Source organism: Melitaea cinxia, chromosome 4, assembly GCF_905220565.1.
Source record: "Melitaea cinxia chromosome 4, ilMelCinx1.1, whole genome shotgun sequence".
Taxonomy (NCBI): domain Eukaryota; kingdom Metazoa; phylum Arthropoda; class Insecta; order Lepidoptera; family Nymphalidae; genus Melitaea; species Melitaea cinxia.
The window spans coordinates 17472135-17499873 of record NC_059397.1 but is presented as its reverse complement, the minus strand read 5'-3'; the positions used below and the strand labels follow the sequence as shown (position 1 = coordinate 17499873).

The 27739-nt window shown below is 31.9% G+C and overlaps 1 long non-coding RNA gene across 1 annotated transcript; it reads right to left on the bottom strand.

Moving 5' to 3' along the window:
• On the bottom strand, positions 1-27739 carry LOC123670336. Its single transcript, XR_006745901.1, has 2 exons — positions 27371-27739; positions 1-58 (listed from the first exon to the last, which is right to left on the bottom strand). It is a non-coding gene; the product is annotated as an uncharacterized LOC123670336 (long non-coding RNA).

The following is a 27739-nucleotide window of genomic DNA, read 5'->3' as shown; positions in this document are numbered from 1 at the left end:
TCTTTTATATAATGTGTTTGGATTTTATCCGATGTTAATCATTGCCACTGATTTTTATCTGAAACAAAATAAAAAAACAATTAATGCGTATATATATATAGATACTTTTTGGTCTTATTTTAAAGAATGCTGATAAGTCTCTAGTAGCTGGTTGTTCGAAACATATCGTATCGATCAATCATTAAAATGTATTTTTTTGTGATATTACTATTTTTGTATGTATCATGACTCTAATCAAATTTTGAACATTGTGAGCTTTATCTGGTTCTATATTTTTTTAATTCGAAAAATAATACATAAACGCCAAGGTTTAGATTGAGTTTGCAAAAAGATTAACATAGACTCAATTTGTACCATGAAGGTAAAATGTATAATTCATATAAATATATTTGAAATTATATTTTCCTTATGATAGGAGGTAATAACGACCTCCTTAGCAATTTTTGTTGCCAGTTAGATAAGATAAGGCGTTAACGTTCAAGTGAGTGAAGACTCTCCATACTAATCCGTGATATTATGAAACCGATAAGAACGTTTATTCATTTTGAAGTTTGCAAGAGTTTCAATAGCTATTTCATTTAGTCGTCTAACTACATTATAGTAGTACATCACAATACCTATTACATTACATCTAGATGAACCAAGTCTAGACATTTTGCGAAAATGTTTGGGGTTCAAGTTTAATCTCGTAGTAGGTACCTGGGTGACCGAGCTTAGCTCGGTATTATTAGTAAATCGTGTTTTTTAAAAATCATATCTAAATACGAATTACGTATTTATAAAATATGAATAATATTTTTTTTTACCGACAATAATAAAAAATATAAATAAATATAAAAAATCAAAAATAAAAAAATAATTAAAAAAGAATAAAAAAGTATGAATAATATTTTTCTATTTTACCGACATAATAATAAAAAATAAGAAGTGTGCAACTGTGCAAAACACGAGTGCAATTAAAAAAAAAAAGAAAAAATTATAATCGATCTGGGGTATTTGAGGATTTGAACCGTGGTCTTTTCGATCAATGGTGACCGGCCGATTTCCCACCTAAGCTATTACAACTTTATTAACAAGTGCGAAATTTAACTTTGTATTCTAACGATATTGTAGCCATTTTTTCACTGTCTAAAAACTGGGATAAAACAACATTTTCTAAAAATGAATCCTAGCTAGATTTATTTATCTCCCCTGAAATTCCCTTCATACTAAATTTTATGAAAATCGTTGAAGCCGTTTCTAAGATTCAGATTCTATACGGAGACGAATTGCTCCTTTAATAGTATTAGATAGATTTACTCGTGACACATCAATTAGGGGATAAGCAATTTATTACGTAAAACATCGAGTAAATGAAATATTTATCAACATTCAGGGTTAATTTCTTCTGAGAAATCTTAAAATATGTCTTTATTTTTAATCGCTACCTATAGCGTTATGTAAACAAAAAATAAATTAGTAAAAATATTAATTGTAATTATTTAGAAATTTATTTAAAAATATATCCATATAAATAAATAAAATTTGAGTGTCTGTTTGTAATATAAAAATAATCGCTTTTTACTAAATGCATACACGATGTATACACGATACATATACTAAAATATATTTTTTTTTTACATATTTTGTCTATCTGTCTGTCTGTCTATTTGTTTCGGCTAATCTCTGAAACTACTGGATCGATTTTGACGAGCCTTAACTGGCAGATAGCAGATGTGATAAGGAGTTACTTTTATTTTAGGAATTTATTCAATTTATAACCCTGCGAACTGAACAATAACTTTTTTGTTAAATTCCACGCGGACGAAGTCGCGGGCACAGCTAGTTCAACAATAAAATTTTCAACGATATAAGAAAATATTAAGTTGAAGATTTGCTCCAAAACAAATTGTTTATCTAATGACGGCAAAAACAAACTTGTGTTTGAAAGTTTAATAACTCCCACTGTTATCTATTTGTATAATTGAGTTTGTTTGTTTGTTATTAAAAAAATGACAGGCTGATTTGTGTTGATTTAATGCTTTTGATTTTATAAGCAAAACAGTGCGCTGTCATTCATTTTGTCGCTTTTGTACATATTTTATTATTATAGCTTATCATCATCATCATCATCATCATCATCATCATTACAGCAGCCTTTCGCAGTGTTTTGCCCGTAGTTACCACGCTGGGCAGGCGGGTTGGTGACCGCAGGGCTGACTTTGTCACACCGTGGGATGGTTATCCCGCCATTGGTCGGCTTATTCAACATGGAAATGGTGGAAGAAAATTGTGGAGGAGGCCAAGACCCACAAAGGGTTGTAGCACCACTGGAAGTAAATAAGTAAGCTTCTACGACACGACACAACCCCAACTAAATTATTTTTCCATATTTTTAAATAGTTTTGAATAATTTTTCTAACAAAATTCTTTATGGGGCGTTGCGGAGGGGTATCATAGCCGGCAAATAACGTCCGTATTATTTAAAAAAAAAGCGTAAGATTTTTATATATAGTCTATGCATGATAGCTATGCAGTGTCTAATAAATAGTCTAGGTGATGACTGTTATTATTATTATTATTATCTATAATATAAAAATGAGTCGCTGAATGTGTTGCTAAGCGCAAAACTCGAGAACGGTTGGACCGATTTCGCTAATTCTTTTTTTAAAATATTCCTCGAAGTACGAGGATGGTTCTTACGGAGAGAAAAATTCTAAAAAAAAAATAATAAAATTAAAGAATCGACTGTTAGGCGATACGAAGTTCGCCGGGTCAGCTAGTTAAGTATATATTTTTATAAATCATTGTATCTTCTTCTTCATCTGTCATCTTTATGTCATATATCTCAGTACACTTAGTACGTAATTAGGACGAACGAGTTGTCCGTTTGTTTTGTACATATACATTTCTAATAAACTAAATAATAGTTTATGTTACAAGAATAGTTTGAAAATAAAATTAATATTATTGGTGAATTCTGAAACAGCTAAACGAGTTGACAGGTTAGCATAGTGACACTTCAAAGGAATAGTTGTCGCGGTCTAAATCTTCACTTTTGACGAATGTTTGTATAGGCCCACACATATGTGTGTGCTGTGTGGCTACGGCACCAAAGAATATAGCTACCCCCTCTCTTCCCGTGGGTGTCGTAAGAGGCGACTAAGGGATAACAAGGTTTCACAACCACCTTGGAACTTAAGAAGCCGACCGATGGCGGGATAACCATCCAACTGCTGGCTTTGAAATACACAGGCCGAAGACGGGCAGCAGCGTCTTCGGTACGACAAAGTCAGTACTGCGGTCACCAACTCGCCTGCCCAGCGTGGTGACTATGGGCAAAACACATGAGTTCACGTTATTTTTGGCGTAATCTTGTGGAGGCCTATGTCCAGCAGTGGACTACAATAGGCTGGAATGATGATGTGTGTGCTGTGGATTTTTCCGGTTATGTTATTGACCACTCTGGTCAACTGACCTTAGACTACGTAACAGAAGACAGTCAGATAGTCAGTAAGTTCAGCCTTTTGCAGTCCACTGCTGGACATAGGCCTCTCCAAGTTCGCGCAAGACATCCCGGTTTTCCGCAATCCTCATCCAGCCTACACCAAGTCAAGAAGGCAAAATTAAGGTTATCGTTTGAAGTAAGTAAACGAAGTTAAAAGAAAACAGTTTAATTCCTTAAGTCTCGTTTTGAGATTCAGTTGTACTCGAATTTTCGTTCATTATCATTTATCGCAAGCAAAATAAACTTATTTAAATATTTTCACAGATAAAATTTTAGTCTTAAGACAATTTGAAGGATTTGCAATGTCACGTTAATTCTCGCTTTTGCTCTTTATTGTTTATTTTAGTCTGAACAATTTTAAAGTTATTGGCTAATTGTAAGGCTGTGCACGGACTACTCATATTTCACATGTTCTTGTAATGAAACGCTTACACGACGTACGTTTCACATGTGACTGCTTTTTACGAACGAATTTCAATGTTCACAACTGTGCAAAAGAAAGTTATTATTTTTTTTAAATTCTTGTTATAAAATAGGTGATTTCTGCAAAAATTCTTGCCTATTCTTCTCAGCAGAATCTACATTAGGAATGGGAGATAGTTTTACATCTACTGTGGATGATTAGATAAAGAAACACTTTGTATAATGACACCTGCAAAAGTGTTTATAAAATCTACTTGCATGGACATTTTCTTTTATTTAATTGATTTGATTTGATAAACACACATTTTACAGGTTTGACAAATTCATGTGATTGGTAGTAAAGGCTTCAAAGTATGTAAGAAACTTTAAAATTTTGAAAGATGTATTCAAAGCATCGCTCCATGTATAATATTATAAGGGCGCGCTTTATTTTTCGTGCTCAAACTCTAACCCTATCAGAAGCACACAATAGTAACAAATCGAAAAATAGCCTCAATGTCAAGGAATTAAGCACGTAAAAAAGAACATAGATATTTAATGATAACGAATTAATTATGGAAAAATTCCTATGAATTGAGCATTTTTTTCTTCTATAAATGTATGAAGAAATATCGTATAATACTTACACGTGTTACGTTTTAACGATCGACGTTGATTGACTGACATAAAAATAAGAAAAAATACCTACTACTTAAATTACTAACAGTAACGGTTAATTACATAGAAACAAGTCATTAAACTTCTGATTACATTTAGCTATAAGTTCTAGTAAAATTTCACGTTCGAAGAAAACGTGTGTTTACGAATTTCGAAAATAATTTAATATTTAGTTATTGACGATTGTTCTTTGTTCAGCATAGGCATATAGAGTACGTCATTGTCCACTGTATTAGGTCCTAAGGATCCTTTTATGCACAACATAATCCATCAATTTAAACTCCAGCTTAACTATTCTTCGAACAATTATATGTCAGTTTCTGTATTTAATCTATGGATCGGTTTGGAACTGGCGTAGAAAAACGCATAACATAGCTCGATCAATTTATTTGTGTAAATATCTCATTACATATATAAATCATAAATTATGTGCCATTTCGCGTAAAATACTGGGACCTTTAATCGAAATAACTTTACTTAGAAGACAAATTCTCTAGTATTCAGACATTTAGGGATTGTAACTATGAGGATTGGAAATTGAAATATCTCCAAAAGATAATTAAATTGATAGAAATAGAAGAAATAATTAAAATTGAATTATTTATAAAGGTTACTTTGATATAAGTACATGACTAGGCTAGACTATGATTTATACAAGGACAAAAATGATTTATGCCAGGACAACTAGATTCACTTTCGAAATTAACATAGGTACATAAATATTGAAACTAAATAGTAGGAATGATAAATGACTACAAGAAATATATTTCCTAAAAGTTTGATTTAGTGTTTTAATAAAAATCAATGAATTTTTGTTGACTTCAACACACAGATACACACACACACACACACACACACACACACACACACACATATATATACACACTCTGACATCAAAAATGGCGTGAACTCATGTGTTTGCCCATAGTCACCACGCTCGGCGAGCGGGCTGGTGATCGCAGGGATGGCTTGGTCGAACCGAAGACGCTACTGCTCGTCTTCGGCTTGTGTATTTGAAAGTCAGCAGTTCGATGGTTATCCCACCATCGGTCAGATTTATAAGTTCCAAGGTGGTAATGGAACTTTGTTATCCCTTAGTCGCCTCTTACGGCACCCACGAAAGAGAGAGGGTGGCTGTATTCTTTACTGCCGTAACCACACAGTTGACTTCAAATTAGGCAGGTTTTCTTTGTAAATTTTCTAGAAGGTTTTATTATATACGACGTTATTCTTTACTATGTGAAGCAGACGCAATATAGTTATAGATTAAAACGTAATAGATCATTTCATTATGTCTGCAATAGCTGTAGCCTTGATGGTCATACAGATATTTATCGTGGTCCGGGCCAGTGTTATGTTTCGATCTTTTTCAGTATACGAACATGACATAAGGCTAAATCAAAGAAGGGTTTGCTATTGTTTTTAATACAATAATTTAATTATTGAAGTAAATTTTCTTGACTTGAGGAGTAAACTGGTGAATGCGTGACGAGAACTTTATGAAAAGGTTGATCGGGTGAGGCGAACGGAGAAAGAGAGAGAGGTGCGAGTACACATTTTCTTTCTTTCTTTCTTTCTCTCATAGCCAGTTACGTTTCGTATATCTAAGACACAGTGCAGGCCTATTGTGCAGAAGTTTTACTTCAGTCGTGTGGTCTAAGGCACACTCGTTTTTATCAGAATGTTTCTTAAGAATCGATGCATACAGTTACCATCTTAAAATTAAAACTTTTATTTTACAATTAAAACGAAAGAAATTTAACGCTAAACTATGTAAATATTACAAACATGAAACAAAATAGTGTTAATCTTTATATCTAAAGTCCTACTTTCAGAGTATTATCATTCTGTTTAATTAACAAAAATGCTTGTTTTTGTAAAACTACTAAAATGTTAATAAACTTAGCTATAATTTTTTACTTAAATCATTAATATGAAATATAAATAAACTTAATTTTTAATTTGAATATAAATTTGAATTTATTTATTTAAAAAAAATGTCAATCTCCGTTTCATTCCGTCTCTATTTCATAATTTTCTGAAGAAATAAATGCATCGAAAAAAAGTAATGTTAATTAATAAAATTTAGCTGTCGTGGGTCTGTTTTGAAACGCATCACTGTTAAAGCACCAAGTTAATTTTTTATTACAATCACAATTCATTTCTTTGTATATTATTATATTCGTATAATTTTTTTCACGTTTTGTGATTTTAATTACAAATGAGACTTGGCAAATATATAGTTAAAAATAGGTATTATATTTATAATGAATATAAGGTTCGAACGTAATGATTTACGATCACTGTGGACTCTCAATTTACCTCACGTGCATGGGGTCTGCAACGTCGTCGAAATATCGACAATTTCAAAATGACAATCTAGGTAGGTTCCATTGAATCAAAAGTGATTATTATTAATGTTTATATATTACTAGCTAACTCGGCAAACGTTGTCTTGCCGCTAAACGCTATTTAAAAATAGGGGTTGGTGGTAGAAGGGTGAAAATTTAGGGTTGTATGTATTTTTCAACGCCAAATCATAATAAAATAAAAAATAAATAATTTATCTAAAAATTAAAAAAAATGGGGTGAACCACCCTTAATATTTAGGGAGATGAAAAATAGATATGCACACAAAATTTCATGAGAATCGGTCAAGCCGTTTCGGAGAAGTTTAACTACAAACACCGCGACACGATAATTTTATATATTAGATTTAAACACACATCAAAAGCGTTACCGTATTAATAAGTCGGTAAAATATAATATAACACTTATAATAAATCGTTCAAATTATATTTAAAAAAAGGTGTGATACAGTAAATTTTTTGTTACTTTATGTACAAAGTATCGCTATATGAACATCAGATTAAATTTAAATAAACAAAACATTTGTATACGACAAAAAACAAGAAAGCCTCACCCTTGTTATAACAGCAACAATAAAATACATTTATCACATGTTATCAACCATCACAATAACGCGTGGCTTTAAATAAAATACGCGATCATCAAACACTCTCAAACAACCATACAATGCGAATGTGCTTCAAGAATACTCAAGGAATCCTATCAAACCGCTAGGATTCCGTGTTTTGTTGTGATCGTTAAGAGTTAATCTTTTTGCGATAACGTTTTAGTATTCCGTGTGAATGAGTCTAGATACCCAACTCATAACTCATAACTTTTTACTAGGTAGGCCGATTTTGACAATTCTTTTTTTAATCGAAAGGTGGTGTTGCATTGGCTTGTAATATTGTACATCCATATTTAACGGAGTTATTTTTCTATTCCATTAGAGCAAAATTATAAATTAAATAATACCACGATTTTTTTTTGTAATTTTTAATAATTTTTTAACCGGCTTCAAAAACGGAGAAGATTCCCAGTTCAACTGTAGTTTTTAGGTATATAATCTCAGAACGTTGTCTGGGTGGATTTTGATGTTTTTTTTTTTTTTTTTTTTTTTTTTTTTATTATCAAAAGGTGGTTTAAATTGAACTGAGATCTGACAAGTACTTTTCGAGTTATATCTAATAATGCGTGTTTTCTTGACGATATTTTCGTCATCTACGCTGTATTATACCTCATAACATTTTACTGGGTGGATCGATTTCGACAATTCTTTTCTTAATCAAAAGGTGGTGTCCTATTGGCTTGTAATATTGTCTCATTTAAATTTGATCAAGATCTGATAAGGACTTTTTAAGTAATCTCTGATAGCGTGTATTTACTTGACTATGTTTTCGTTGATCTACGTTGTATTACTTGCCGATGTAATTGAAGTCGGAGTTTTGTTGATATTTTATTAAAATAAATTTTAAATTAAATCTTACAACTAAATAAAATAAACATGTTTAGTTTAGTGAGTTTTACAGCTGGAGAGTCTTATAGATTTTTTTGTATTTTTTAATTTCATACTTTTAATTAATAAATATTATATATGCAATATAACTGTAAAGTTCAACATTAAACAATAGTAATACGGAACACTTGATGCGTGAAAAGTTCACACTTGATCATTTATTTTAATTCCTTTGTTTAACGCGGCTGAATTATTTTGTATACAGCATGTAACATAATGTTAATGTTTTGATCAGGTCAATATACATTTGTATGTGATTTTCTATAAAATTTGTGGTATTTTACTAGTTTTATAACTCTTTGTAAATTTACCTACCGCTTCTCATTTTATACGTCCAGTCCTATACCCAAATATTGTCTGGAAGAAGATATAAGATAAGATCGCCTTTGTACGTCTTTCTTTGTATGTACCAACTTTTTAATACGTTCCTTTATGTTGTACAATACAAAGTTTTTACTATTTATTATAAGTACTTTTTGGCTGTTATTTTATTTAAGGTTGACTACTTCTCAAATCGGAGTATTCTATTCACGTTACCCAATTATTCTGATATTCTTCGACTATAATTTTACTACGTTCATTACACTCATAGCACAATGTTTTAAAGTATTTAATTTTTAAATAAATTGTAAAATAAAACGTATTGAAGGCAATTAACACGTACACATTTAAAGTCTAAATTGAAGCAGCTAAGAACAAGTAAAATAGTAAGTTAGACGTTCTAACCGAAAATTTTATATTTAAAAAAGTTCCCTTGCTCAAACATATGCTGAGCATTAAAATATTTTGTGTGAAAACGGGTGAATTAATATTTTCACATAAAATTTACATAAAATATTTCACATAAAAAAAAAACAAATTACGTGAATAACTGTGACTCTATACTATATAAACAACCTTTTTATAAAAATAATAAAGAAATGCTAAACTCTAATAGTGTTATACTTCTACATATCAAAAGAAAAAAAAAAGAAATTTTCTACATATCAAAAAAAAAAAACCGTAGCTGATTAAAAAAAAAGATAGTGCCCATTTTTTATTTATTAGACATATATGTCTGGCGCATTGGGGAGGCCTATGTCCAGCAGTGGACTGCCATAGGCTGAAGTGATTGATTGATTTTGGCATATATTGAATATCTATACATCCGCAGTAGAGCAGCGTGGTGGATTAAGCTCTGATCCTTCTCCTACCTACATGGGGATAGAGGCCTATGCGCAGCTGTGGGATATTACAGGCTGAAGCGTAATATATCTATACATCGTGTTGATATGTACATTTCCTTTTCATAAAGTTTCCATTTTTGTGATAGGAAATCAATTATTAATTAAGGTTTACTACGATGTATTTAATGCATTATTATACTGGTAGGTGCAGCTAAGTATATTAACAAAATTTTATCTTAAAAATAATTTATCATAATTTATTAATACACTAGCCACACCCCGCGGTTCCACTCGCATTTATTTGAGGATTAAAAAGTCTATAGCTTTCCTCGGTAAATGGGCGATTCAACACAAAAATAATTTTACAATCCGAACCAGTAGTTCGTGAGATTAGCGCATTTAAGCTTATCAGCCTTATAATATTAGTATATGTGTAGATTTGTTCGCGAAATTATCGTATTTAGTAGAAAATGTTTTGTTCAGTTTATATCTGTCTGGGCGATAGGTACTTGCAAGTGGTTAACGCGGTTTTCTCGCGTAAATCCTGATGTAGCGGGGATCCCGGGATAAACGTACCCTATATGTAGCTTACACAACTCCTTCTATGTAAAAGTCCCATAAATTAGTTAAGCTGTTCTGAAGATTAGCCCGGACAAACAGAAAGATAGACAGACAGAAAAAATTTAAAATCGTTTGCTTGTATTTTATTATCATATAAATAGCATTTTAAAAGTTAATATTAATTTTTATTATTTATCGTTGTGTCCATTTGTTATAAGTATTCTTTGACGGTTCGCAGGAAAGTGGACATAAGGTGCCAATCAAACCACTAATTGCAAATTCATGCGACGTTTCGATCCTTTATTAATTTTTATTTTTTTTATTTTTTAGTACTAAAACCTTCCGTGGGCCTTAAATAACATACAAAAAATAAGCCATTCTCGAGTTATGCGCTTAGCAACATTATTTTATAAATATATAAATTTTAAAGCCCAACTAGCTAGCTATGCCCTACAGCATCAACAGTGAAATTTGAAGAAAAAATGTACTAAAATATTATAAAGCCCCTTAGCCTTTCATGGTTAATGGGTTATCCATGACAAAAATATATATTTTTTTACTTTACTTTACATAATTTCAAACACACTATATATTGATATACTGTGACGCTGTGTTTATCATTAAGTACGTCACTTCTGTAACTCTTTCATGGTTAATAAAACAATGTCAGTAATGCGAAATATAAAAACACTTTCGCTGAATGATTATTAATATTATAAAGCTGAAGATTTTGTTTGTTAATTGATAGAAGATGGAAGGTATACCCAATTGCCTTCCTTATACTCGTATATAACAAGTTGTGCGAAACGTACGGGACACAGCCAGTCTTTTTATAAAGATGTGTTTGTGTGATATAGTGAAAGTTTATTATAGTACAAAAATATATATGTGTAATCCTCAATTTCTTGGAGAGGACGCTAGGCCATCGGTCCCGGTTGTTATCTTAAATACTTGATAGCAATAGTTATTCTTCGTAGGGTACATATCCGCCAACCCGCAGTAGAGCAAGTTTGTGGATTAAGCTCCTACATGGAGAAAGAGCCCTATGCCCAGCAGTGGGCAATGCTAGAAACTGAATGCCTTTATCTTCACATTCTTGGTTTGTCCACATCCCTATTAAGGTAACATCATCGTAGATAAGCTTGGGTTATAATTTTGATTGTATTAAGATTTAGTTATAAGGTCTTCTACAGACGACGGTATTATTATCTATATATTAATACGTGAAGCAAAAACTTTGTTCCCCTTTTTTACGAGAATTGCGCAGACGGAGGAGTATGAAATTTTGTACACTTATAGTTTATATAGAGAAGCAGTGCATTACATAAAAAAATAAACACTACATACACTACCATGTATTCGAAACACACACACGAATATTATATATACTCTTTTATTGATTGTCAGTCTATAGTCAAATTGAATTTTTTAACAAAAGGTTCTTTATTTTCATTATTTTTTGGTTTTCTTTGATTCAAATTTCTACTTATGGCCGAATTTCGACCTCTGGGCGACCACTAGTACAAATTAATCTTCTAAAAGATTTTGATGCATATTTAACGTATCATGAACAAACAAATTTTGTAAAAATAATAAATATTTTGTAAAGAAACACTTCAACATTCATTCTAATATTCAAGTTTTATGAAATTTTTTACCTCGGAGTAGCTTCTTGACATAAATTTCTAAGTTAAGCTCGTTCGGATTTTAATGCTTCACTTGCTAGAAAATATTTACAGAGCTAACTCAGCTAAAGTCCTATTAACAATAACCTCATCGCATATTATTAGAATATGACTCCCATATTTTCTCCTACTTTATTTAACTGTTCTGTTAAGGATCTTTGTCAAGAAAAAAAAAACATAACGTAAAATAAAAATACATAATTAAGGAATTGAAACCATTCAAATTTAGAACGATAAGCTAAAATTAAAACTTTAACTAAGCTGGCGTTATTTCAAAGTATGTTTTTATTGGAGACACAATCGGTGTGTTGACAGAGACGCACTTACCCTAGAGATATAAAGGAAACAAAGAGGGCGCTGTGCCAGACGCTTATCCACACACCCAAGAAATGGCGTTTTAAAATTAATATATCTATTTATATATTTTGATAGTAAATATATAGGTATATATATTAATTTGAAATGAAGACATTTAATGACAAATAATAGATAGAGTAGAAAACATACAATTGTTAACATTTTTTGCGGTCGTTAATTCTTAATATCCATATAATATAAGATCCTTCTCTTAGATGGGGAAAGAGGTCTATGCCCAGCAGTGGGATATTATAGACTGAAGCGATTCTTAATAGTCTTTTTTTTATGTCACTGGTCGGCAAACAAGCGTACGGCTCACCTGATGGTAAGAGATTACCGTAGCTTATAGACGCCTGCAACACCAGAAGCATCGCAAGCGCGTTGCCGACCCAATCCCCAATCCCCCCAGGAGCTCTGGTCACCTTACGCACCAACAGGAACACAATACTGCTTGAAAACAGTATTATTTAGTTGTAATCTTCTGTAAGGTTCAGGTACTACCCCAGTCGGTCTGCTCCATATTTTGAGCAGGAAATTTCTGCTGTGCCCTACCTCAGTTAATAGTCTCAATATAAATAAAAAACGAGTGTGTTTTAGACCATACGTTTAAAGTAAATCTTACGAAACGTAACTCTCTCTTTCTCTCTTTTTCTTTCAACTTCTGTTCGCCTCAGCTGATCACACTTTTCATAGATAACACTCCTCGCATTCACCAGATTGCTAAAAGAAGTTATATTTCAAAAAATCTTATTACTTAAATTGTAAATACATATATCGCAAAGTCAGCGTTCAGTTACCAGATCAAAATCTATAGCTTTCTATAAATTTTGTGAAGTTAATAAAACGAAAAACAAAACCGACTTCAATTACATCGACAAGTAATACAACGTAAGTAGACGAAAAAAATTAACAAAGCACTCGTCGTCACTACGATTTTCGAGGTTTTCCCTCAATTTCTCTGTGATTCCATCATGAGATCCTGGTTTTCTTATCATAGTCCGAACTTAATTCTATTGAACTATTATGAAAATTAATTATCTATTAATTATTCTTGTCGTCTTATCAAGAATAAAAATTATAAAAAATAAATAATTCTCCTTAAGCCTTTGTGAATGCGTATTCTGCTTCGGACTAGGTTGTCACAGCGTACTGTGTACGTCACAAATAACACACACATATTCTGCAAATATGTACGGAACTTTGTTTTTTAAATTTTATGTCCAGTATGAATATATAACGTAACAAAATTAAAATCGAAAATTGTGTGATTAAAATAATATTCGTTGTTAATAAATTAATTATATACAACGTACCTAATGCTTTACTAATGTTTTGGAATGTAGATTCTGCAGAGAATAATCATAGAAATATCCACAGACTTCAAAAGGTGGCGTTAGAGAGATACTACAATAAAGATTCTTCTATTATAATGACGTTCCATAGATTATCTAAATACAGACGATATTTGAAAATATAATATATGGATAAACTTTGACTTGGATTTAATGTTTCTGAGTAATTTATGTTAAGTTTCAACATAGTCAAGGATTGAGAACAGTATAAATTGAGCTAACGAAATAAAAAAAAATGATCAAAATAAAGGACTCAAGAGGTCATAGAAGGTAACATCTTTCTAATACACTTTCTTACATTATTTTAGTACAAATACACGAAGAAAAGCTGGATGGTTTAACTCAATGCCTGTACACGATACTGTCCAACTGGTTTAAACAGGGCTTTAATTGCCAGGAATTAGTAAAACCGATTAATGTCACGTTTTATTTTTTATTCCTCGCAATGCAACACGGAACAATATTTAAATGTAAGTGATATGTGTACATAACAGTACAATATATAATATAATAATTAAAAATAAACAATAGTTAATAAGTAAAAGATATGTATATAACGTGTGTGCATAAACTTTACACATGGCAGAAGTTAAACTTCTGAAATATTTTTTTTTCACTGTCAATATGTAATAAGATACTGTGCAATGTATTCTATCTCATTCTCTCCTATAATTTTATGTATTTGTTTCTTCATCGTGATGCATTTTCGTTTCATCAAGTTACAAATCACAACTATCCTAAAGAAGCATCACTTAAAAAAAAAACAAGGGTATTGTAAATTATAATACTACGACGCTGATTTTTTATCACAAATTTAATTAAAAATAGGCGAAATCATAGAAAGTAATTTTGAATATGTGAAAGTTGTTCGTTGTGACTTGGAACATTATCGAAAATACATTTGGAAAACCTTTTCAGCATATGAAGATATTCAATAGGCTTCTTAGTTAAAAAAAAATGCTGATTACAATAAAAAACAGTTTATTTCGTCAAGTGGTTTTCGCGTTATTTTGGTATTATCCGTACATCCAAAAAGTTGACGTCCAACATAATATTTGTTAACCGATTCTTTTTACCGTAATAGTATTAAAAAATATTTCAAATTTAATTTATAGTTTGATGTGTATTCTGTATAAAAGTGTGTGATTTATTACATATTAATACAATGTTATAAAAATAGAGAGGTTAAAGAATAAGCGCTTATCGTATTTTCATTTTGTAATAGTAAAGCGCAACCTCCTCGGATTTTGCCAAAACTGCTAAATGCTGCAATATTTCCAATTACCGTAAATTCATCGAAATATTTAATATTATTTTTAACTATTAATGAATAATATTTGATAGTATTGTTTTTGTTTTTTTAGATTAACGATTAAAATTTTACAGATTTATTGATTCAAAATTTAACATCACACTGGAATTAGATTTTTTTTTTCGTATAGGAGATGTAAGGAAGGTGTAAAATTAGAATACCGTCATTATATTTATGATACACATGCACATCTGGTACGGTGGTACGATCTGGGCGTTTGTGTTTTGCGTTTTATTATTATTTTTCTTTTGATTCGATTAAATTGTATCAATTTATACAACAATAATACCCTTATAGTAGAAATGCTATAATTGTTTATACTTAAATATGAAGCTTTTTATCGTGGTTCCATTAAAAAGTAATGAAGATGTACGACGTGCGTATGTCATTTCCATAGTAATTCTTATACTAAAGTTAGCTGTCATGAGTACCTATTAGAAATCTACTGTTAGTCTTCAACCAGGTAAAGGATAAAAAATTATGCATTTTCCAGTTTTTTATCAATTTTCCCAGTGACGGATGGCTGTCAACTGTTGATATATTCTTTTTCACTACATAGTATAAAACAAAGTCGCTTTCTCTGTCCCTGCACATGTATGTACGCTTAAATCTTTAAAACTACGCAACGGATTTTGATGCGGTTCTTTTTAATAGATAGATTGATTCAAGAGGAAGGTTTATATGTATAATAACATCCATTAAATAGTGGAGAAATTTTGTTATTTTTGAGTTTTCTAATGTTGTGTCGTAAATAATTATTATTTTTTTTTGCTTAAATTGCAAACGCAGGCTGAACCCTACGAGATTTATCAAAATAATGTACTAAGTATTGTACACATTTAAAAGGTCTACAGAAAACTCCGCGATGGTATATACCTATCTCTTATGGATATCCCACAATAACATTTTTTTGTCATTTACTTTTTACGACAAATAATGGCTAATTTTCGAAGCGATTTTAACCAATACAGCATTAATTTTTATCCAATTAAATACCTTAAATATATTTTTTATTTAATTTAGATCTATATGGCCCTGTACAGCATATGATTTAAATGAATATTTTCGAAGATATTACAGATTTAAAAATCGCGGTACGTAGCGTTTGTGGCGGTTCCGGCCGGCTTTTACTCTAAGTTAACGCGTGCGGGCCACGGGCAGTAATGAATAAATCAAAACTACTGGATCGATTTTAATCATTTTTTCAGTGAATGACATACGCTATAATTATATTTTATACCGATGCGAAGCCGGAGCGGGTCGCTAGTTTTTTATAAAACTAATAAACAAACAAGACAAACAACTGTACAGCTCACGTGATGGTAAGCGCTTATTGTAAGCTTATAGACGCTTGCAACATCAGAAGCATCGCAAGCGCGTTTCCAACCTTATCCCCAATCCTCTTAGGAGCTCTGGTCACCTTACTCACCACAGGAACACAGTACTGCTTGAAAACAATATATTTAGCTGTGATATTTTTTGTTGCACTGATTTCTAGTTTAGTTACTTAATTTGTAACTATTTAAGCCGTCAAAAGAAATAAGCAAAAAACTCGCTTGAAAAGTTTTAAACACAAAAACTAACAACTCATTACATAACAGTTACAACAATAGAATACATTTACAATACAACAAATATTGATGTATTATAATTAGACTTTATAACAGTGCATTCATATTTCCACAGATATTGTGTAGTTTTTGTAGTGAAATAATAGATATTAAGGTAACATAATGTGTAAAAAAGTATTACCTATATAAAGGTATGTAAATCATAAGTATTGTATATATATAAACTAACTATCTGCGCCACGCGGTTTCACTCGCGTACTATCCATCCCGTGGGTATGTCGGAATAAAAGATAGCCTAGGTGTTATTCAAGATCTCCAGCTATCTACGTATAAAGTTTCATTAAAATCACTGTAGTATTTTGTACGTAAAAGAATAACAAACGTACATCCATCTCATCATCATCTCACAAATATTCGCATTTATAATTTTAGTAGGATATTCAGATAAAATTTAAAGGCATTAAATTAACTTCAGTGCTTGTAATACGTGGAGGTCAGGTGCACTTGGTTGTAACATTTTACTCATAGATATTAATTACTTCAACTTTATAGCAAAATAATTGTTAGAAAAGTAATATAACGGGTAATAAATCTCTTAGATATCATTTATTAAAAGAAACTTTCTAGAAACGTCTGAAACAGATTGTAATAATACATTCAAGTTTTATTTTAATTCTCATTCGTAAATTTAGAATTGCTATTACGAGTATTAGGTAAAACATTTCATCGTCTCTTTTAAGTTATGTAATAATTTTATGAGAGGATAATTGCTTTCTCAATAATAGGGAGGAATATGGGGTGTACCTTGAGATATTTATACTCACTCATTGAGATATTTATATCCACTCTAACTGACATTAAAAAAAGTGAGGTTTAGATTCCCGCTCGGGATAGATATTTTTGTATTTATACAAATATTACATTCCAATTTGGATGTCCGAATTACATAGGTCTCCCCAACGTGAATTGAAAAACACGTTACGCCGTCGGTCCCGGTTGTTATCATGTACACCTGATAGCGATCGTTATTCAGTAGGGAATATATCCGCCAACTCGTAGTGGAGTAGCGTAGTGAATTAAGCTCTGATCCTTCTCCGACACGGAGAAAGAGGCCTATCTCCAGCAATGGGAATGGGGACAAAAATTCTCCCAAGATAAGCAGGTTTCCTCAAAATATTTAATTCGTTATCAAGTGTGAGTTGATTTTTTAAATATCGCACTAGGGATTTTAATTAGTCTGGACCCTTTGTTCTTCAAATTCAGAAGAATAGATGCCAAGTAGAACGATGATAGACTATAACTATACACAATAGGACAAAAGATATATACTTGATTTGAAGAAGAAAAGATATATACAGGATTTGAAGAAGAAATGATATAGCCTATATCACTACTGAATAGTGTAGCTTACAAGTTGTTTAAATAAATCAATAAATGCTTCATACTGAACGGCCTCCGGCAAGACTTTCTCCTTTGGGAGTCTGGAACCATACGCAATACATAAGCCCGAACCCCCAAAACAAAAACATTTATATGGCCAATATAAATATTTCCCCCAGACACAAACATCTATATGGCCAAAATAAATGTTTGTCTCGTGCGGGGATCGAACCTGAAGTACTGTGATCGCTGAGCCAACCCGTCGTCAGGTAAGCAAAGTATCCGGATTTCGTTCGAATCGTTCACATCAAGGTCTTCTGTGTACTGTGTCGGTTGCCTCGACTCTTAGTTAGGGTCAAGTAAAACGAAAGTGTGTCAATTTGATACCTCCTTTATAATTTAATTAACCATAACATTACCATGGTAAAAAAATGTTCTGTAATAGCTGATAGTTGTAAGATTGATCAATTTGATTATGTAACGAATGATTTTGAAGATAAATTAATAGGCTTCATTCTATATTATCTAAGTATAGTTGTCTTTTCGCAATAGCCACAATCCATTATGTATAAATTTGATTTTACCACTAATGTTTAGCTAGCTCTTTACGCTTATGCTTTAGCCTATAATATCCTACCCCTGGGAATAGGCCACTTTCTCCATATAGGAGAAGGATCAGAGCCTTATCTAAAACGCTGCTTCAATGCGAGTTGGCGCATATATTCCGCGAATATATACTCAAAGTAACGATCGCTATCAGGCGTACATGATAAAGATCGGGACCGACGGTCTCTATGGTCAATATAAATGTTTGTCATGTGCGGGGATCGAACCCGCAACCGCCAGCGCCACAGCCACAAACCAGTGCTGTGACCGTTGCGCCAATACGGTGTTACAATGCATTCAAAATGTATAAAGGTGTTTATTTATATACATCTACATAAATACTATACAAATATACATACTTACACAATAACTGTAATATAATAAACATGTATAACTTTTTTTACAACTATGTCGGCAAATAAGCGTACGGTTCACCTGATGATAAAGTTCATAGACGCCCGCATCACAAGCATGTTGCCGACTTTACCCCCATTTCCCACCCTCCTGGTAGATGTGACGGAAGCCGATCAACTGTTTATATATTCTTTTTTTTTTTATAAAACTAACCGACAAACAATTGTACAGCTCACGTGATGGTAGTGATTATTGTAGCTTATAGACGCTTGCAACATCAGAAGCATCGCAAGCGCGTTGCCAACCTTACCCCCAATCCTCTTAGGAGCTCTGGTCACCTTACTCACCACAGAAACACAACAGTGCTTGAAAGCCGTATTACTTAGCTGTGATCTTCTGTGAGGTTGATGTCCTTCCCCAGTCGGGATAAATGTAAAATATCTACTAATTATATTTATAATTATAGTTATAATATGATGACCATTATAAAGTTTTAAGACATTGGTAAATTTAATAATCATATTTTCAAAATCAATTTTAGTAACACATTTAAATTAAAAATACGTATAAATAAATAATCTGTTATTTGAAGTAATATACACGTTTAAAATACTCACAATAACATCGATAGTATGTGAAATCGAGTAACTAGCTGCATTAACATGTGTTATGTAGGGTGAGAGCTCGCTAGTCCTCGATACTAAACCTGACTTACAGATTTCCCTTCGTTAAAATAACTCAATGACACTTGCAATTTTTATAGATATATAAACTTAACTTGAAATCTATAGGTTTCAAATGAAATGAAAATACATTTATTACACACAAATAATACAATGATATTAAAAGTATATAATTATAATTATGTGTGTGTATATATTGTGTGTGTATGTTGTAAATATTTATAAAAAAATATATTAACATACAAGAAAGGAGAAATTAATTAAGGTTGGCGAGTGTGACATATGTATCGGATGTACAAAAACTGGTTTAGTAAAAAAAGTTTAAGGAAGGTAATCGCGAGGCCAATGCTCATTATTCATATGAATAATCGTTTCTGGTGTGGATGCATATCCAGCGGGACTTGGAGAGTGCAGAAAGTTGACGTACCCGGTTGTCATAGAACAAGAGGAGGTCTTAGCCAAAAGTTAATCTAAAGATGTAAGTTTCTTTATATAAGTTGCGAGCTACATCCTATACACTAATAATATACATTTATTTATAAATAATAATATATACAAATAAAAAATTCAATATAATTATGTTGTTAATAAATGCGTCGTACGGGTATAATAATTTTGCCGTTCTTGATTACACGGCAAACATGTCATGACTGATGTATAATCAATTGAATACATATACATTTAATTACTACTTTTGTTAAATTTTTATATACTAAAGGCGGTGGTATATTTTATCGAGGACTTGATTATATTTATGTATTTTACACATTTAAAAATAGAATATTAAAAAATGTAATTTTAATTATTTCTTTATACTTTATTTTTATAGTTGGTCGGCAAACAAGCATACGGCTCACCCGATGGTGAGCGATTACCGTAGCTGATATATCATCATCTTCCTGCCCTTATCCCACTATGTAGGGTCGGCACAACATGTTTTTCTCTTCCGTCCTCACCGTAGCTGATATATACTGCTCAAAATATGGAGCAGCCCGTCTGGGGAAATACCTCAACCTTACAGAAGATCACAGCCAAATAGAACTACCCTCAAGTAGTGCTGTGTTCTTGTGGTGACTAAGAAGCTCCTGGGGAGAGTCGATTGTAAGGTCGGCAACGGGCTTGCAATACTTCTGTTGTTGCATCAGGTGAGCCGTACGCTTGTTTCCGAGATAGTTCTATAAACAAAAAGAAATATCGATAGATATTTCAGTGTTACAAATATTTATTTATCTCTTTGTGCACACTTTATTCTACTCCACAAAAATAAATATCGGTCTTATTGCTAGTTAAACATTTCTTCCAGACAAACCGAAATAAGGTTGAGTATTTATTTAAGAGACTGGATGCGATGCAAATTAAATCTGTGGTACGTACTAGTTGTGAGTAATAGTAATCTCACGCAAGAGTCAAGTGTCGCGCGAATATTTATTATAAATTTATTCGTTCGAGTAAATTTTATATCAAATTGATACATCTCATTTTTTTATGTGGGTTACTCTATATAAAAAAGCTCTTGTGCATGATTCATGCTTGTAGGAAAACATATTTGCTTTTGTTTTTCTTATTCAATGTTATGAATAACGAAGGCTTTGTCAAATTCTTTATAATGTTTTTAAACATGCATATTAGTTTGACGGAATGACCGATTAAATTGAGGAAAAAATATCACCTATATGATTCAACGCAAAATCAAGGCAACGATCAAGCGATGACCTGATGTTTTCTAGTCCAAGGTAAATAGCTTGCTAAGGAAAAGTTACGAAGACAAGACCTCCACATTTAACATGTTATTTAATTTATTTTTCAATGTCTTTCCGGAAGCGTTTTTTTTTTTATATTTCGCAGAAGCATTTAAATTTGTCAATGAACTAAACAGGAAAAAAAATATGCATAAAAATGATTACCATTTTATCGCTTTGATAAAAAATAAATATATTATATAACAAAACAAGCTCAATGGTGCGAGTATTTGTTACCAGCCAACTTATTTAACGAAAATTGCTGTAAATGTTCATGACTGGTGACTATGGGCAAAACACGTAAGTTCATGCCATTTTCGGCATGAATTTGTAGACGCCTATGTCCAGCAGTGGACTGTGATAGGCTAAAATGATGATCGTTTTTTTTTTTAAATTGAAAGTGTAAAAAATGGAAGCGGATATATTTTAAAAGGTAAGAAATACATAAGCTAAACATAAGAAAAATAAGAATAATTTATGTTACATACAAAATGTTTATTGCAGCAATTAAATAATAAAAATACGCAATCAAAAATCTCGCAATTAAGGAATATTTTAAATCGTGTTTTTAATTATAATGTACGAAAATAAAATTTCTTGTTTAGTTTGAACTTGTCTAACAATAATAAAATTATATTTATATTGTTGTTTTAACGCCGCTAGGAGGATTGAGTTTTTTTTTTAAGTCGTTTGGCAGGCTTCGTCGAGTCTTAACTTCGATGATTCCGCAATACTTGAAGACAAAAGTCTTCGAACAATGTTCCCTGCCTGTTTTAACATACGGTGCCGAGACGTGGCCACTGACGAAGGGAGTAGTCCACAAGCTTAAAGTCGCAAAAGCGGGATATCTGGCGTGAACTTGGACTCGGCAGCGTGAGCGCGGACTGCAATAGGCTGAACTGACTGACTGACTGAGCGGCATCCTATAGTGTTGCAGTTAGCCGTCCACTTAGAAAAAGGCCAAAGTTACTATTTTTTTCGTCTACGTTATATTACCGGTACATTTTTTGGTTTATATTATTATTATGTACCTCAGAACTTTGTACCGGATGGTCCGATTTCGATAATTCATCTTTTAATCAAAATGTGGTGTATGTCATGCGGTTTCATTTAAATTTAATGGAGATCTAACAAGCATTTTGAGTTATATCTAATAATGCGTATTTGCTTGACTATTTTTTTGTCGACATAAGTTGTGTTATACCGCATAACTTTTCACCGGGTATACTGATTTTGATAATTCTTGTTTTAATCGAAAGTTGATGCTTTTTTGGAGTTCCATTTAAATTTGATTTAAATATAATTAGCATTTTTTGAGTAATTTCTGATGACGCGTATTTATACAACGGTACGTGACGGCGCGTACATCGTTGTCCCGAATCTAAGTACATTTTTTTTACAATTTTTTATTAACCGATGAGACAAGAATACACTGAACCCTCATTATTTTTTTGCAAATAAAAATAAAAGTAAAAAAAAACACATTTTTACAACATTTTACGTTTCCCATTGTTGTCACCGGTAGTTGAAAACTGATTAGCAAGTAGGTTTGTTTTAAAAATAACAATGAAAAAAAGTGTACCGAATATCCTCAACACAGTGGCTTAATTTCCATATACGTAACTGTACAGCTATTGCAATAATGTATAATTCGTTGCAAATACTATAGTCGCAAATATTCTCTTAATCTGATTGTAGGATGAACAATTAGAATCGGCTTGCATAGTAATTTTTGAAGAACAATAAGTCTATTGTTTTAGAGGAATTACGTAACAAATCTGTGAATTTGAAAGCGAAATGTAAAGGCGAACGGTGTGACATAAGACGAAATACAAATGGCCACGTGACTCAAAGTATATTTATCCTTTATTTACCACCAAGTTCATAATTTTCTTTAATAAATATACAGTAATAAAACAATTAACTGAGGTAGGGCACAGCAGGAATTTCCTGCTTAAAATATGGAGCAGCCCGACTGGGGTAGTACCTTACAGAAGATCACAGCAAAATAATACTGTTTTCAAGCAGTATTGTGTTCCTGTTGGTGAGTAAGGTGACCAGAGCTTCTGGGGGGATTGGGGATTGGGTCGGCAACGCGCTTGCGATGCTTCTGGTGTTGCAGGTGTCTATAAGCTACGGTAATCGCTTACCATCAGGTGAGCCGTACGCTTGTTTGCCGACCTAGTGACATAAAAAAAAAAAAAAATAATAATTGTCACCAGATGGTCGTTTGATGGCTCCAAATGACCCTAAAGTCGCTAACTTTATAGTACAACATTTATTTTTATTCTTACTCGGTGTTGAAGGAATTTGATGTTTCAGAAAATGTTTTTAACCGCCTAACAGTAGTAAAGTAGCATGATAAATTATGCTCTAGATTAGAGAGTGGGGCTAGTCTTTAGATTAAGAGCCGTCGAATTAATTTTGTAACGAAATTATGCCGATAAACGATCAAATTTTGAAGTTAGATAGGTGAAGATATTTTTTTTTATTCGACGGGTCTTAATCTAAAGACATACCGAGAGTGGTTCTACATATTTATTTTCAAAATACAGTGTAATAAGTACGATGTTCACAGGCACAGTTGCAACTTGTTCTTAATTTTCAGATAAAAGTTGTTCTAAGAGATATATATTTTTTGCAGCAGCTTGACAGTTCTACCTGATGTTAAATAGTTAGAAACGCAAAAAAATATCTGCAATATCAATAAGGGGTTGTGTATGCGTTGCTGTTATACTCGGAAAGTCCCTAAAGTATAACACTCAGGGAAAACCTCAGAAGGGATATTCCACAGCTTAGAGCAATGCGAAAAAAATATCGTGAAGCCCGATTTAGCGCAAACCTGGCATACAAGTTGATTGTAACTGTTTGTGTTGTGTAACTGTTTCAGCGGCTACGGACGCAGTTAAACAAAAAATAAGCCTTTATGTGTTTTAAGCATATTTAAGAAGTTTATTTTTAATGTTATATACATAAGTATAATTGTGTTTGCAGACAAACGAAGAAAAACCGACTTCAATTATATCGACAAATATATATATATAATACAACGTAGGTAGACAAAAAAAAATGTCAAGTAAATACGTATTATCAAAAATTACTCCAAAAGTTGTAATCAGATCTCGATGAAATTTTAATACGACCACATGATAAAAATTGGCTTTCGATTAAATTAAAAATCATCAAAATCGGTACACCCAGTAAATAGTTATGCGGATTTTCGAGAGTTTCCCTCGATTTCTCTGGGATCCCATCATCAGATCCTGATTTCCTTATCATGGTACTAAACTAAGGATATCTCCTTTCCAACAAAAAAAGAATGCTCGAAATCGGTCCATAAACGACGAAGTTATCCCCGAACACACATATAAAAAACTTGTACTTGTAATTCATTTATATTAATTAGCTGCCGGATAGACATTCTGTCAAAAGTTAATAGTATTATTTTTTATTTTTTTCGTATTAAAACCTTCCGTGGGCCTTAAGTAACAAAAAATAGCCGAATTAGTGGAGCCATTCTCGAGTTATGCGCTTAGCAACATTCATTTTTATATTATAGATAGGTAAATAAATTTTTTTTAAGATATATTTTTCAATTTTCGTTTCCTTGTTTTAATGTTGTGTACGAACATAATATTCTTATAATACACAAAATACATATTTACATATTAAATATATATTATATTTTGTATATTATAATATATATATATATATATATATACAGTATTTGTATATGTATTTATTTTCATTACAGAAACTAAACTTCGTCTAAGCAAATATCATCTATAATATATATAAAAGCGAAAGGTCACTCACTCATCACGAAATCTCTGAAACTATAACACCTACAAACTTGAAATTTGGCAGGTAGGCTCCTTATAGGACGTAGACATCCGCTAAGAACGGGTTTTACGAAATTCAACCCCTAAGGGAGTAAAACGGGGGTTGCAAGTTTGTATGAAAGTCCTATGTTTTTGAAGTAAGAGACTTGAAATTTAAAATGTATGCTCTATAGATGGTAGAAAAGTGACCAAATAACGTATCTTTAGAAATCAACTCTCTTTTGGAGTTAAAACGGGGGATGGTAGGTTGACTCACTCATCACGAAACCTCCGAAACTTTAACAGCTATAAACTTTAAATTTGGCGGGTAGGTTCCTTATAGGGCGTAACATCCGCTAAGAACTGATTTTACGAAAATCGTCCCCTAAGCGGATTAAACGGGGGTCGGAAGTTTGTATGAAAGTCCTATGTTTTTGAAGTAAGAGACTTGAAATTTAAAATTTACGCTCTATAGATGGTGAGAAGATGTTCAAATAATTCATCGTAACCTATATATACAAAAGAACTCAAAAACCGCTGGATGGTCTATCCATCCAGGTTGGACAAAGATAAAATTTGGCTGGGAGGTAGATTATAGTTAGCAGACGTCCGCTAAGAACGGATTTTACGATATTCCACCGCTAAAGGGGTTTAATTGGGGTCGATAGTTTGTATGAAACATATACAGCCTGAAAATAAAACTAAAAATGTGTTGTATAGAGAGGTTTTATAAAAATAACTATTAAATTATACTAAATTGTGCCTTTTAAAAAGTTACTCAGTTTGATAAGCATTTCAAGTGACTGAAATAAAAAAATAATTTGCGTTAAACATGTTAATAGTAATGCATTTCTTCATTACCACGCGGACGTAGTCGCCTGCAACAGTTAGTGTATTATAAAACAAAGTCCCCAAAAGTGTATGTGATCGATTCGCTCAAAATCTCTTGAACGGATTTTCATGCGGTTTCACCATTGGAGAGAGGGCTTCACCATTGGCAAGAGGAAGGTTTACAGAACGGCTAAGCCGATTTTGATAAGAGTTTCACTGGAAGTTTGTCGGGAAAACTTTGTGACACACTAATTTCAACGCGGGCGAAGCCGCGGGCACAGCTAGTAGCTTATATAGCCTGCAACACCAGCAACATTACTGGGGCGTTTGCGACCTTATCTCTGGCCCTTCCAGCTTTGTCTATCGTACTCGCCACAGGAACACAATACTACTTGGTATTTTATTTGCTTCCTTGTTGGTTGGCTCAAAACTTTGTGCCAGATATCGCCTAATATTTTATTAATATTAAATTTAGTTAATATTAATAAAATTATTTAATTTTGTTATACAGAAACTGTAATATTTTATTTTAAATTGTTAAGAACGTTATTGCACTCTTAATTTACCTCACAATACATAATATTTTTGGGTTAATTTCATCATACAATCGTCGTTGCTTATTTAAATTTGAGTTCGATATGAAAATTAGTTTCTGAGTTATCTCTTTTAATTAACTATTTTATTTTTACTATCTACGTTTTATTACTTGTCGATGTAATTTTTTTTTTATTTGTGAAACACATTACCATATTAAAACGATATTCTATTTTTAGAAATTAATTTTTAACAAATAATGTTTTATTTTCGAATTCTATAACATACCTATAAAACCAGTTTATTTATATTTTGTTGCTATTATAAAAAATAAAAAAAAAAACTTTTATATTGTTATGGATTTTTATATGATTTCGAAATTCTAAGGGCAAAAAATAAAATATAATATGTAATACTATTCTAATAGGAAAAGATAAAATCAAGTATACCCTTTTTTGCTATAGCGTATAGTCAGTTACTGAGATATAACACGTATAAAAAAATATTAATAATATATCTAATATATAAAATTCTCGTGTCGCGGTGTTTGTAGTTAAATTCCTCAGAAACGGCTTGACCGATTCTCATGAAATTTTGTGTGCATATCGGGTAGGTCTGAGAATCGAATAACATCTATTTTTCATCCCCATAAGTTATAACGGAGGTTTGAGGAAGTTGATAACATATATGGCAAAACAACGTTTGTGGAGGATAAAATCATTAATATTTTTTGCCTTGTTAATTATTCTTTGTTATTTGTATCTACCTATGTATAAGTGGCAAATTACTTTTAAATACATTATTTAGAAGATTCTGAATTATATTATAGGCATTTAATTTATTTTACTTTTACATCGTTAGACAAAATTTAAATAACTTTTTTTTTAATATTTTAAAATATTACTATTATAACACAATTTTGTTATTCCAGTTTTTTTTTACTCGAAATAAAATTTTTGTTAACTAAAAATTTAAAATTAATAAACTTACTTTTTTATGGTTTAAGGTTGTTTGACACAATTCCTTTGACATGTAACTTCACTTTTTATTAATTTCTAATTTTCTTCTTTTTTTTAAATCAAAATTCAATCACTCAAATCACTGTTTTGAAATTCGTATTAAGAACGTGAATTTTCAAACGGCGGAAAACTCGCGTTTTTTAAAGTAGCGCGTGCGCACTGACGGTCGCTGCGTTGTACAATGTGTTGCGAAAACAACAATTTGTTGTTTAGCTGCTATCACCCTGATGCTGTCGATTGCAGAGCCCTTTTACCTACATTCGTATGGAGGTCGTACGTATACAGCTATGTAGGTTGTTAATGCAATGTCAATGAATGAATACGTGCTTAATCAGT